Source organism: Anomalospiza imberbis, chromosome 1 (genome assembly GCF_031753505.1).
Source record: "Anomalospiza imberbis isolate Cuckoo-Finch-1a 21T00152 chromosome 1, ASM3175350v1, whole genome shotgun sequence".
Taxonomy (NCBI): Eukaryota; Metazoa; Chordata; class Aves; order Passeriformes; family Viduidae; genus Anomalospiza; species Anomalospiza imberbis.
The window spans coordinates 76,111,810-76,123,713 of record NC_089681.1 but is presented as its reverse complement, the minus strand read 5'-3'; positions in this window follow the sequence as shown (position 1 = coordinate 76,123,713).

The window sequence follows — 11,904 nt, the reverse complement described above, 5'->3', positions numbered from 1 at the left end:
GCTGCAGTTAATTCAGGATTATTAGTCACCATCTTGTTCCCTGTTCCAGCTGCTGACATTTTCAAGTAAATGAGACAGTGTTTGGTGAATCTATGTCACAAACCACACCATCAAGGGATGTTGTCAGCTGTTTGTTTGTTAGAAGGATGTTAAAACCTTTCTATCTGCCTTACAGTTGCCTTTGTGAGGGCTCTACCAATCACAAAAGCTGCCAGATCACCAGGTGCATGATGTGAAAAAGCTTCCATGAGTCCTGAGATAAGCACAGAGCTGCTCAGCTCCTGATGTGTATTAATCTTACTCATTAACATGTAAGGAAAGAGAAATTCAGATTTGTTTGTAAATATTTGTCAAGAGGACTAGTATTTTCTTTGTATAAAAGTCACAGCCGTATTCTTGAGAATACAGGATCTTACAGTAAGCATTTTAGGGATCATCTTTATTTTGTCCTTTTGTCAAGAAGCAATTTGTTCAGAACTTTTGCACATATTTGTTAAGTTATGCATTCTAACCCAAAACTAATTCAAAACCAGACAAATGTGAAATTCCTATTTGTCTGGGGAAACATTTCATTAAATATGCATTGTCTCACCCTTATTTTTACATGTGATTATTACACTACATTCGTGTTGAAACTGATGAAATGCAAATCACAGAGAAAATTTCACCTGAAGTCAATGGGGGAGTCTTACACTAGACCCTTAGTACTCGTTCCCCATACCCAGTGTTCCAGCGAAGAAATTACATGTTCTTTCCAAATTGAACAAAAGTCTATGCTTAATTTCTCAAATTTGCTTGGTAGTAAGATGCCTTTGGATTGTGCTATGCCGTGGTGTTATATTCTAGTTAAATGGTATGCTCTGTCTCACCCCTGGAAAATGTATGGTTTATTCCAAGCCTGTGATCCTCCCCTGCAGTATCCTGTGTCTGTAATCCCATTGGCCCAATCTGTTCGGTGCCCACTTTGAATCTCCCTGTTAAGTGTGCCGGGAGGACGGTTCTCCCTCTCTCTCTCTCTCTCTCTTTGCCGGCTCTCCTGGCTGGTGCTCTCTCAGCCCCTCTCTCCCCCTCCCCTTTCTCCCCTCACTCCCCTTTCCCCCCCCTCCCTCAGAAACCATGCTGCCTCCCGGGGGTAGGACCCCCAATAAACCCTCATCTAATGAGCACCCTCAGAAACCGTGTGGAGTCTCCTTGCCTGCCGGCTGCTACCAGTGAACTCACAGCTTAGGGGGCCCTCCGGGGACACCCCGGAGGGTCCCCCCAAAATGCGCCTTAACACTATGCAACATGATAAAATTTTCTAAACATTGCAAAATAAAGCTGTATTTTGTCATCTTTGGCTATTAATTCACGTAAGCAAAAATCTAACAAAAACTGTAACATGTAAAAAATAGCTCTTTTATTGAGGCCAATGGCAAAAACATCTGCCTTTAATTTCCAAAATTATCTATGTAAATAAATGTGAAAAAGAGTGAAATATTAATTTGGAAAACTTCAGTAGACATTTCATGTAGCAAATACATTTAGGGTGCACAAGGTTAGGTGCTACTAGTTTTTTAAGCATGCGAGTAGAAAATAAAACAAATAATTGTGTTTTCAGACAGGCCTGAAACTGTGCTTGACATTTCTTTTCAATTGGCAACATTACAAGCAGCAAAGTCTGCAAAATCTCTGGTATTTAGGATAATTTTATCTGTATTTCCCACAACTGTCAATAGATAAAAAATATCTTTTTGCACAGGAGATATCTAGGTTCAGACATTTTATTTATTAAATTCAGTTTCCCCTGAAAATCACCACTTTTCTGTCTTAATTTCATTCTATGTCACAACTACAGCTACAAATTGCTTCTCTGGGTTTAGGCTGTGCTCTGTAATCAGCACAGTTAAACCATACATCACAAGAAATTGAACCAGGGCAGACCCTTTTTTAGTCCTGCCATCTATTAAATCTTCTGTTTTCTGTGAAAGGCTCCTTAATGCTTTGTGGGTGTTTGCTGTAAAGCTTATGTTTCTGTTGCTTTACAGAAACTCAGACCTGCAAAATGCTTGTAACTCCCTTAAAAATGTGCAATCCTGCTCCCATCACTGCTTTCTGCCTGCATGCTTTTGAAACTTATGGACCCTTTCTAACTTGTGATAAGTCCAGTAGTTGATATGATAAAAGATGTTATCTTTACTTATCCACTTTAGCTTGCCAAAAATCTGTGAGAGAGGAATTATTGTAGTAGATCATGTTATGTTTCTGTAATGGATGTGTTTTGCCTGTTCCACAGTCTGAAGAAATCAGAAAGCAATTTTACCTATCTTGTAGATTACCAAGAGAAATTTCTAGGTTTAGTGAGCCATCTCAATGACACTCAATATCTCTTTCTTTGGCATGTAGTTCAGTGTTTTACCCAAGATATATATTTGTTTAAGGCTATTCACAATGTACTATGTGAATGAGTACATATGATGGCTACAATATGGCAATATATGATGCAGAGTATTGGGCTTTCTGACAATTGTTACTTCTTGATTTACATTATGTTTGAAATTTTGATGTGCAACCTTGGAAACAGAGAGTTGAAAGGGTAAAAGGAGGCAACTATGTGAAGAACAAATTATCAGTGTGATAGGGAGACCTCCCTGACTGACAGCCTCAGAAACTGAAAGAATTTGTTCACATGATAATGAACTGTAAGTTTTCAATGTGAGATGACAGAAAAGCAGAGCAAATTCTTTCCAATTTAGGGCTGAATATGCAGAGATACCTTGAGAGAAGGAAAACAGGCAGCACTTTTCTCTGGGAATTTCTGGTGGAGTAATACTTGGAATATGAGATTCAGTGCAAGAAACTATCTTGCAGATAAACATTTGAAAACTGTAGGGACTTCAGAAACAACCATGACAATTCTAGAAAATTACACATCTCTGGCTTGCCTAATGGCTGGAGTGAAACAAGAAATCAAATAAGCACTTGAAGGATGAAAACCCAAAAGACAAAATTGTTATTTTAAAGTATGCAAGAAAGTGTAACAAGAAATAGTGTTGTTACGATGAAGAAAGTTGAACTGGCTATTTCAAACATATCCCAACTTCTATTAAAACAGCAGTACTACTTTTCTGAGGGAAATTACAAGAACCTTTTGCTAAATTAAAAAAAAAAAAATAAAAATTAAAGCTACTTTATTTATACCTTACCTAGTAAAATAAAGACAGCTCCTCGAGACCTGGGTTGACAGATTTGTTTGTCCTTCCAAAACTCTGTTTTCCTCTATACTACACTATCTATCCTTATATTGTTACTAGAATACATTTTACATTTCAGTATTTGCATGTATTCAAACTTTAAAGTAATTTTAAAAATTATTTTAGTTACATTTTCTTCATACATGTGTATCCATGACCAAGAAAATTAAATCATTCAGATCTGAAAATTTAAGTAAAAATCCTATTTCAACACTTTCAGAATACAATTTGGGATTTGTTGGAAACATTTCACTCCTCCTCATAAATGGCTTTCCCTATAACTGATTTGTTGATTTCATTTTACATGGACATCAGAGATCATGTCTTACTAGTGATTACATCCTCATGGATGCTTGAAAAAATATTGTATTAACATGTCTTATGTTAAACAGAGAGATCAACCTCCTCGCAACCTGGAACAGTCACTGCATACATGTCTGCATCTGAATACATAAACTCCATTTTACAGTTAGACACTTTGGGTGACTGTAATAACTGTCTTCCAAAAATGAATGAAACTAAAAGAAATACAGTACTAAAATTTGCTAAATTTAATTGTAATTGCTTACAACTTAATTATTATTGCTTAAACTGTGTTATTTATATTGTTTTCTATCTTCTATTACATGAAAAGAATACTTGGAAATTTTATGAAGTTTGCAATTATTCTGTATTGGTTTACATTTCTGATACATTGAAATAATTCCAAGATACAGTGCTCAATTGTTGCAAAAACACCCCAAACTCAATGAAAATATTTGAGCTCATCATACTACTGAAAAAAAAATTTTTCCTTCTCAGTGATGATTGAGATCAACTTCCCAGTGTTAATCTTTTCTAGCAGAATTCCACTGTTTGACTAACTCTAGAAACAGCAGAAATATCACCACTGTTTAATTGGTCTGAAATTCAATGATAAAATATGTAGCAACTGGTCAGGTGTTTGAGTATTAGAAAACCTTTACTGGTACCAGCTGAAGGTTTATTGCAATTACTTTATCACAATAAAAGAAATAAAGTTTCTGTACAAATATCTCTTCCCACATATTAAAGTTTTAAAACATGAAGCAAATGTCATTAAAGTGAAATCTTTGCCTGATAAATATCAGGAAAAAAGAACACATTATTTCTGTTCACAAAAATCTGTCTTTCCCTTTCATATTGAGTTCTCATTCCAATAAGATGACTGATTTCCTTCTTAAAAGAAAACACAACCCTATTTGGTATAGTTCCTATGTTTGTGAAAATACTAGTGATGTGATGTGTTATAAATTACATCTCAAAAAGAGAACAGCAATATACCCAGAGAAGCAATAAAATCCAAATACGAGCAGTGCAGAATTGTCCAAACTAGTTACTGTAAAGTAATTCCAAATTATAAAATTATAAAATTAGTAACTGAGTGCCTGTGCTTGTAGGCATTGAGCTTAAGACAGAGTAAAATCTTACCATTGAAAAAGCAAGATGCTTTTTTTTTCCCAAAATCAGACAAGGCACAGGTTGCTACTCGTGTATGACATTTTACCCTTGCAGTCCAAAACACATATTTCTTAAGAAAAATAACAAGTAAGCAGTTAATCTGTAAATTGTATTAGCATTTAATAGAAGGACTATTGCTAATCATATGTTCAATGTAGAGCAAAGTCAAGTGTTAGAATGTCAGTCTTGACCCAGAATTCATACGGAACTGGGTAAAACCTGCTTTTCTAGCTAAAACACAATTCCCACATTTAATTTCAGGGTTTATTAAGGTAGAGTCCTTTGTACAAATCAACAGCTGCACAGCCAGGTAACAATATGGACATATATTATTGCACAAGCAATACAATTTCTGAAATCATTGTGATAGTAAGCAGAAATACCTAACTTTCCTAAATTTCTTGATAGGTTAATTGGAAATGCTTCACATAACTATTATAAAATATTTCTAGCCAATGGTTATATTGTTCTGGAAGACTGTAATTATTCAGATGGATCTGGGGAATAGTTCTTAGGCAGGTTATTTTTAGTTTGTTACCCCCCCACTCCTGTACTTGATTAATTTGTTCTCCCAAATCATGCGTTGCTCAAACCATTCATTGTCGAGTGGCAGTGTTGTCTCGTGCACAGCAAATTAACATTGAGAGTGACCACCAAGAGATATTTTTTGTACAACTACTGCAATAATCTCTTTGCTTGCAACATCACAGAAAAAGGAAATGACTGGTCAGATCAGGGGAATGGAAGAGTTTGAAAGAGAAATAAAGAGAGGAAAACCAGAAATATATCTTGACAAACACATCTGCTGAAATGAATGTAATTTTAAAAATAGAACAAGTATAATTATTTGTCATGCCATTACACATTTGTCATACATAGTATGTGAAATAAAAGTACAAAGACCAATGCAATTTTTTTACTTGCTGCTTCTTCTTTCTATCCTGATACAATATTTCAAAGAATTTAAGAGTACTTAAGATGCATAAAATTAAAAAGCTCTGCTGTTGGAAGCAGCTATCTTAATGAACTATGTAATTTTGTATGTTTAAGTGTTATGCCTTTGGACTGTAACAAGGACACTCAATACTAAAACCACAAAGATAGTCGAGCAGAACTGGTAAAGTTGCACTTATTTTAATAAAGAAACACTAAAACTGAAGCAAGTTAAGACAGTATTTAAATATTTAACCATATTTGCTAAAAAATACAGGAAACAATTAAAATTATCTAGGGAATCAATTAGAAAAATGTTACTAATTTGTGATAATTTTTTCCTAGTTTAAAATAGCTTGAGAACTCTTCTCAATTTTGATTGCTTCATATTTGCTTCAAAATTCACTTGGGAGGGAGAGGTTGTGATTTCCCCAATCTTAGTAAGCATAAAACTCTGAAGTAATTTGATAAAATGTAGTAGAAGAAAAAAAATGTAAGAATGACCAGAAAGTACTAATCATATTTCTCTAATTTCCCATTTTAAAATTGTTTCAAGTTTGGAATAGTAGGTTTGATTAGAATTGTTCTGTAAAATCACAGTAAAATTACCAGCAACAACACACATGGTTGTCATAGGAATATCTGTCCTCCAAGTAATGCTCTTCATTAGCCAAAAGTAGAGTAATATGCATGGGATTTTTTTAGTGAGTACGTCTGTAGCTTTACATATGAAAATGACAAAGATACACTGTAGATAAAGGCATCCCTGCTCCTAGAATTTTAACTGGATGATATTCTGGAGAATCATCTGGTGGAATAAGTCAACAGAGTACAAAGGGCGCATAACAAGCTTGGGGGATAAACTGCACAGGCTAGGAACATTCTCCAGATCCATCTAAATAACAACAATTTTCTGTAGTAATGCAACATTATATAATTTTGTAATATAATTTTGATAATAATTATTTGAAGAACTGCCTCTAAAACTACCAGGACAATTAGAAAAGCTATGTATTCTCATAAACTCCAATGACAATTAGAAAAGCTATGTATTCTCATAAACTCCAATCACATATATAAAAACACAACTAAAAAAATTGTTCATTTTATTGTAAAGGACTGCACTCATATAACAGATCACTCTCCATTTTCATGCCCTTTCTAGAGGCCTATATGTTCTTTTGAACTCCACAAAATCTTACAAAAGGATTTTGCAGTAAATAACAGTAATTCAGAGTCAGAGTGATCATTCATGCTGTAAACTCATTTTGTGCTTTAAGGGATCTCAGATAAATAACATCCATGCACATATCTCAACCATCCTCATATCACATCATAATTCTGCATCAGACTGTACTACTTCTAGACAGCAGTTCTGGAGCTGAATTAGTTGTTTTTTTCTTGTGACTACAAAACATATGACAGCAAATGTGTAATGTAAAAAGTTTATATTGCTAGACTAATTAACATTGGTCAGAGTTCAATTTTGCTGTAAGCCACTTGAGAGTCATTTTAAGAATAAAAAGAAATTGTTTGAAAATGGCCAAATAACAGTACATCTGAACACTGAAAACCAGCAGACAAGAACTGTTTCTGATTTTAAATGTCCATTAGTATATTTGGGATAGGTGGAAGCAGATATTCTGGAAGGGAAAGCAGCACCACTTGCTTTTTTTAGTAAAATGAGGTATGCACTGTCTCACTTTCTTCTCTCATGCTGGACACACTTTCTGGATTGGTTTTTGTGAAATGCCTATGCAGATGTTTCCAGTTGAAGGCATATGTTCAGGATGCATTAAGACACTCAGTGCTACCAAATAGGGAAAAATTTGGAAGCTAATTGTCTGGTCACTAACTCACTGACAAAATTTCAAGTGCCTACAGGTAGGTATTAGATGCCTAAAATTTTCATTGTGGTTTTGAGGACTGTGTCTGATATTTAAACCAGGTGCTTGCATCCATGATAAATCCTTTGTAGATTTGAGCATATACATTTAAATATTACTAGCAATGCCTTTCTCTTTCTGCTGTCTCTAAATGAAATCAGATTAAGTTCTCTCTAGCCCCTTGAAAACCTGCTAAGTCCTGCTTACAGAAAAAGAGTGTACACATTTTTTAGAAATTCAAAACAAAATATTTTAAAAAGCAAATTTTATTTTTATTAGATACTGAAATGTCCGGAATCCTTCTCTTGAGATACAGCCCCTTAAGAACTTTTTTAATTGTGCATTTTACAAGTAAAAATTTAAGAAGCAGTTTTATCTTTTCCCGACTTTGATTAAATGACCTATAACAGCCATAGGGCAGAATTTCCTCCTTTCCCTTTGTTTTTTCAGAGCAATCAAATTTCATTCCCCTTGACTCTTTCTTTCCCACCACAACCTTCCTACACAGTTTAAAATTAGGTCTTTGTATAACAACTATTGTTATCCTTCCTTTTTCCCAAAAATCACTAACTAAAATCTGAAGATAGTATAGCTTCAGATGAGTAGAACATAAAAAATAAATCCAAAAAGAAAGTGTTTTGCATGGGAGACCAAGCAGGCCCTGTTTCAAGGAGTTATTAAAATGGAGATCATGTTATTTACAAAGACTTCTGTCATAATCCCCCATAGCCTCCACAGACACCGCATTTTCATACTAGGAGGTGAAGAGGCAAGGCAGAAAAAAGGTCTTATCTCTCTGTAGACTGCTCTTTTATTGAGAGAAAGCTGTTGTCAGTTAAAATAAGCAGAGATACTGAATTTCTACAGGTGTCAGACCGTAGTTTTGGTCCAGTCAATGCCTCAGCACTAAATATTTAAATACTCAAATGTAATCACAGAATAAAAGGGCAAGCATTCTTCTGTGATGACAAACTCAGGAAATTCTGCACAAATGTAGAAAACTGCTGACTTAGTTTATCTCATTTTGGTTTTGGAGAACACACAGGAAGCATTTTTAGACTCCTAAAATACAAAATATAAGGCTACTAATATAACATTTTTATTAGGGCAGAAATCAGTTATGAATAAATTCTTCTCATGTATAAGGAACTACAGTGCACCTTTAGTGCTGTGATAAATATTAAATTGGAGCCATCAGAACCTGATATAATCCTCTGAAATTCAGAAAATTAACTGATAATGAAGAAGGGAAAAAAAATCACACATCACTGTATGCCATGATCTGTCCTTAATATGGCAGATTACATTTTATGGACAGAAAAATGTCTCCAAAATTTAAAATGTGACCTTCCAAGAATGCAGGTTTGTGTCAAAAAAATGAATAGCAATAAGATGCTGCAGTGAAAGAAGCTTTAAAATCAGATAAAGGGAAAAAAATAAAAAGGAAACACAAAATGAGGTGCCAGCATACAAATGCAATTGTCTACTAATGATTTTTAATATAGAATTTACTAAAAATAATGAAATCTTAGGATAATTACTACCTATGATGTAATTTAGATGTTGTCACAGTTAGCATCACAACTGAAGAAAACACGATAGTTTTTGGGTATTAGAGAAAAAATTACACTGAAATTGATGACTTTATCATTTATCCAGGCATCCAGAGTAATAATGATTTTTTAAATAACTTTGGCTTTTGAATGCAAGGAAAAATTTTTGGGAAGAAAAAGCAGGTACACCATGTCTTCTTTAAGTTTCTTTGCTCAAAAAACAAAAAAAAAACAAAAAAAAAAAAAAAAAAAAAAAAAACAAAAAAAAACCAAGTATAAACCCAACAAAAATATTTCATAATTTTGTACACCACAAGATGTGTCAGTGCTTGATACCTGAAATTAACCAGTCAGTGCCTTCAGTGCCTACATACTGGATTTCAGCAGAGAGCTGTTAGAAAGTCAGTAGTAACTGTGCAATTTTTTCACTAGGGACTCTAATCAAAAGTGAGAAAAAAATGTGATTTTCAAACTTTAAGGGTTCTCACATTTCCCTTGACTGCTGTACATTCATTTCAAAGTATTATTTCCAAAATGTGTTGTGCTATCTGCAGAAACTAATTCAGTGGGAGACAATAGATTCTGTGGACTTGAAGAAATCACTGAAAATAGGAAAAAAATTTACAGCCAGATATGGGAAAAGAAAAAAGACCTTGATGTAGGGTTATGAGGAAGTTGTCATACTAATTTCACCCAGGCTGTGAGCCAGTGGGGCACAAATAATTTCTGAACTGAATCATGCAGCTACATTTGTAAATGCAGATCCACTGTTAGTATATCCACCTGAAAAATAAGCTTTTAATCATGGCCATTCCTACATTTTTCTATGTTTCTATCACTTTGGAACTTGGAAATGGAACTGCTTGAAAATCAAAGGGGTGATTTTCAAGCTATGGGGAGAGAAATGACTCTCAGCAGAGCAGAGCAATCTCACCAGCAGTTACAGCCTAAAAAAAAAGGTATCATTATATATATATAAAGCTGGTGGCTATCTGCCTTCTATCTGTCTTGGCTAATGCAGTTCAGCTCTGGAGTCAGGAGAACAGGTATTTGGAGACAAGAAAAAACTGCTTCAATTGCAAAAAAATCTTAATTATTTGCAAGATGTCACCAGGATTCTGTCATCCCCTGTACAGACAAACATTGGGTTTTTTTAATAAACTAGTAGCTAAAAAAAATGTAGACACATTTAAGATACAGTTACTATATGTGTTGCATTTACAAATGCTCATTTATATGTGCATGTGACTACTGAATGCACAGAATACTAATACTGAAATAGTTCTAAATAGAAATTTAATATCTAACTAAAGGTCAGCGACCAACACATTAGCTACCTAATTTTATTTCAGAAGAAATGCAACTTTAAAACACTAAGTAAGCTTTATTTACTTATCATAGACTTTTCCAAAAGGTTGTGCAAAATTTCCTTTTTTAAGGAAGTGCAATTTTAAATGTTTTACATTTGACACAATTGCACAAAGAACACAGTTAATTAATAAATACCTTTATTAATTCTAATTAGTTTTCCATGTTTCTGCATAATTATCATCATATATAAACAATATAGGTCAATATTTTTTCCAAAACATATAATCCCATGTATTTAGTTACCACAGAATTATTTGTGACTTCAAGGAAAGAGAAAAAGAAGTGATATCACACAGCACACACACACACATTTAAAAATCCCTGATATTTTAATAAGAATAATGAGCAAGATAATTCTGAAAATACAATACTACACTTAAGAGTTCAGATTTTGACCTGACTTAAAATATACTCCCCAAAAAAATTAAAACTGCAACTATGACAACTGGAATTATGTTCAGCTTGCTTTATTATTAAAAAAAAGCACCAGAACAACCCCAGACAAGCAAGCACAAATAAAAAACAAAAACAAAAACAACCACAAAACAAAAAAAAATATAAATCCACAGTAAATTAACTGAGACTTCTAACAAAATTTTCAGGCAAGTTTTGAATCAGGCTTTAAGCAATTGAATAAGCTAATGTTATTTAGCATTTGAACACTGATATGCTTTCTTTGGCACTACTGTTACAAGGCAACTTTTAATTTCTGTAACTTCAAATAATTATTTTAGCATAAATGTAGCTGTAACAACCATCAATCTTATAGTGAAATTAGTTTTAAAACATTATTTTTAATTAAGAGTGTGTTTTGTTTAGGATATTTACTAGTTATGTATTGACAAAATAGCCAGATATTCATGGAGGGGATACGTGTGTGTACTTTTTTGGTTGTGTCAGACAATGAGACTAAAACAGAATCAATTTTAGGAGGAACAGGATTAATTTACAGAAACTAGTACACATACTAGTACACAGTTTGAATGGCTATGTATAATTAGGAGCAGTCTTTTAGGTGTGATATAATATTAAGTATAGTGTACCAATAGATGTTCCAGGTTGAATTGCTTTAAACTCAAATTTCTACTCCACATCAGTAATCATCACTGGACTTGCACACTGGAGATCAGATTTCATGTCTTTATATATTTTAGTAGAAATTGGGGGGTTGGAATGAAATGATTTTTAAGGACCCTGAAAACCCTAACAATTCTACCATTCTATGAAATTAAATTTCTTTTCTAATTATATTTGAACATTTTACCTTAATTATCTTGCTGATTCTTTGTTTTAGATTCCTGTGACAATTTTACTATGAAGAAAAAATGTACCACTAAAATGTCACTTTATTAATTAACTTACATGGCTAAAGTATATTCTGACTTCAAAGTATACTGACTTCATGCACTGCCTAATTTAACAGCAAAGACAGCAGAGCCTGAGTTTTGA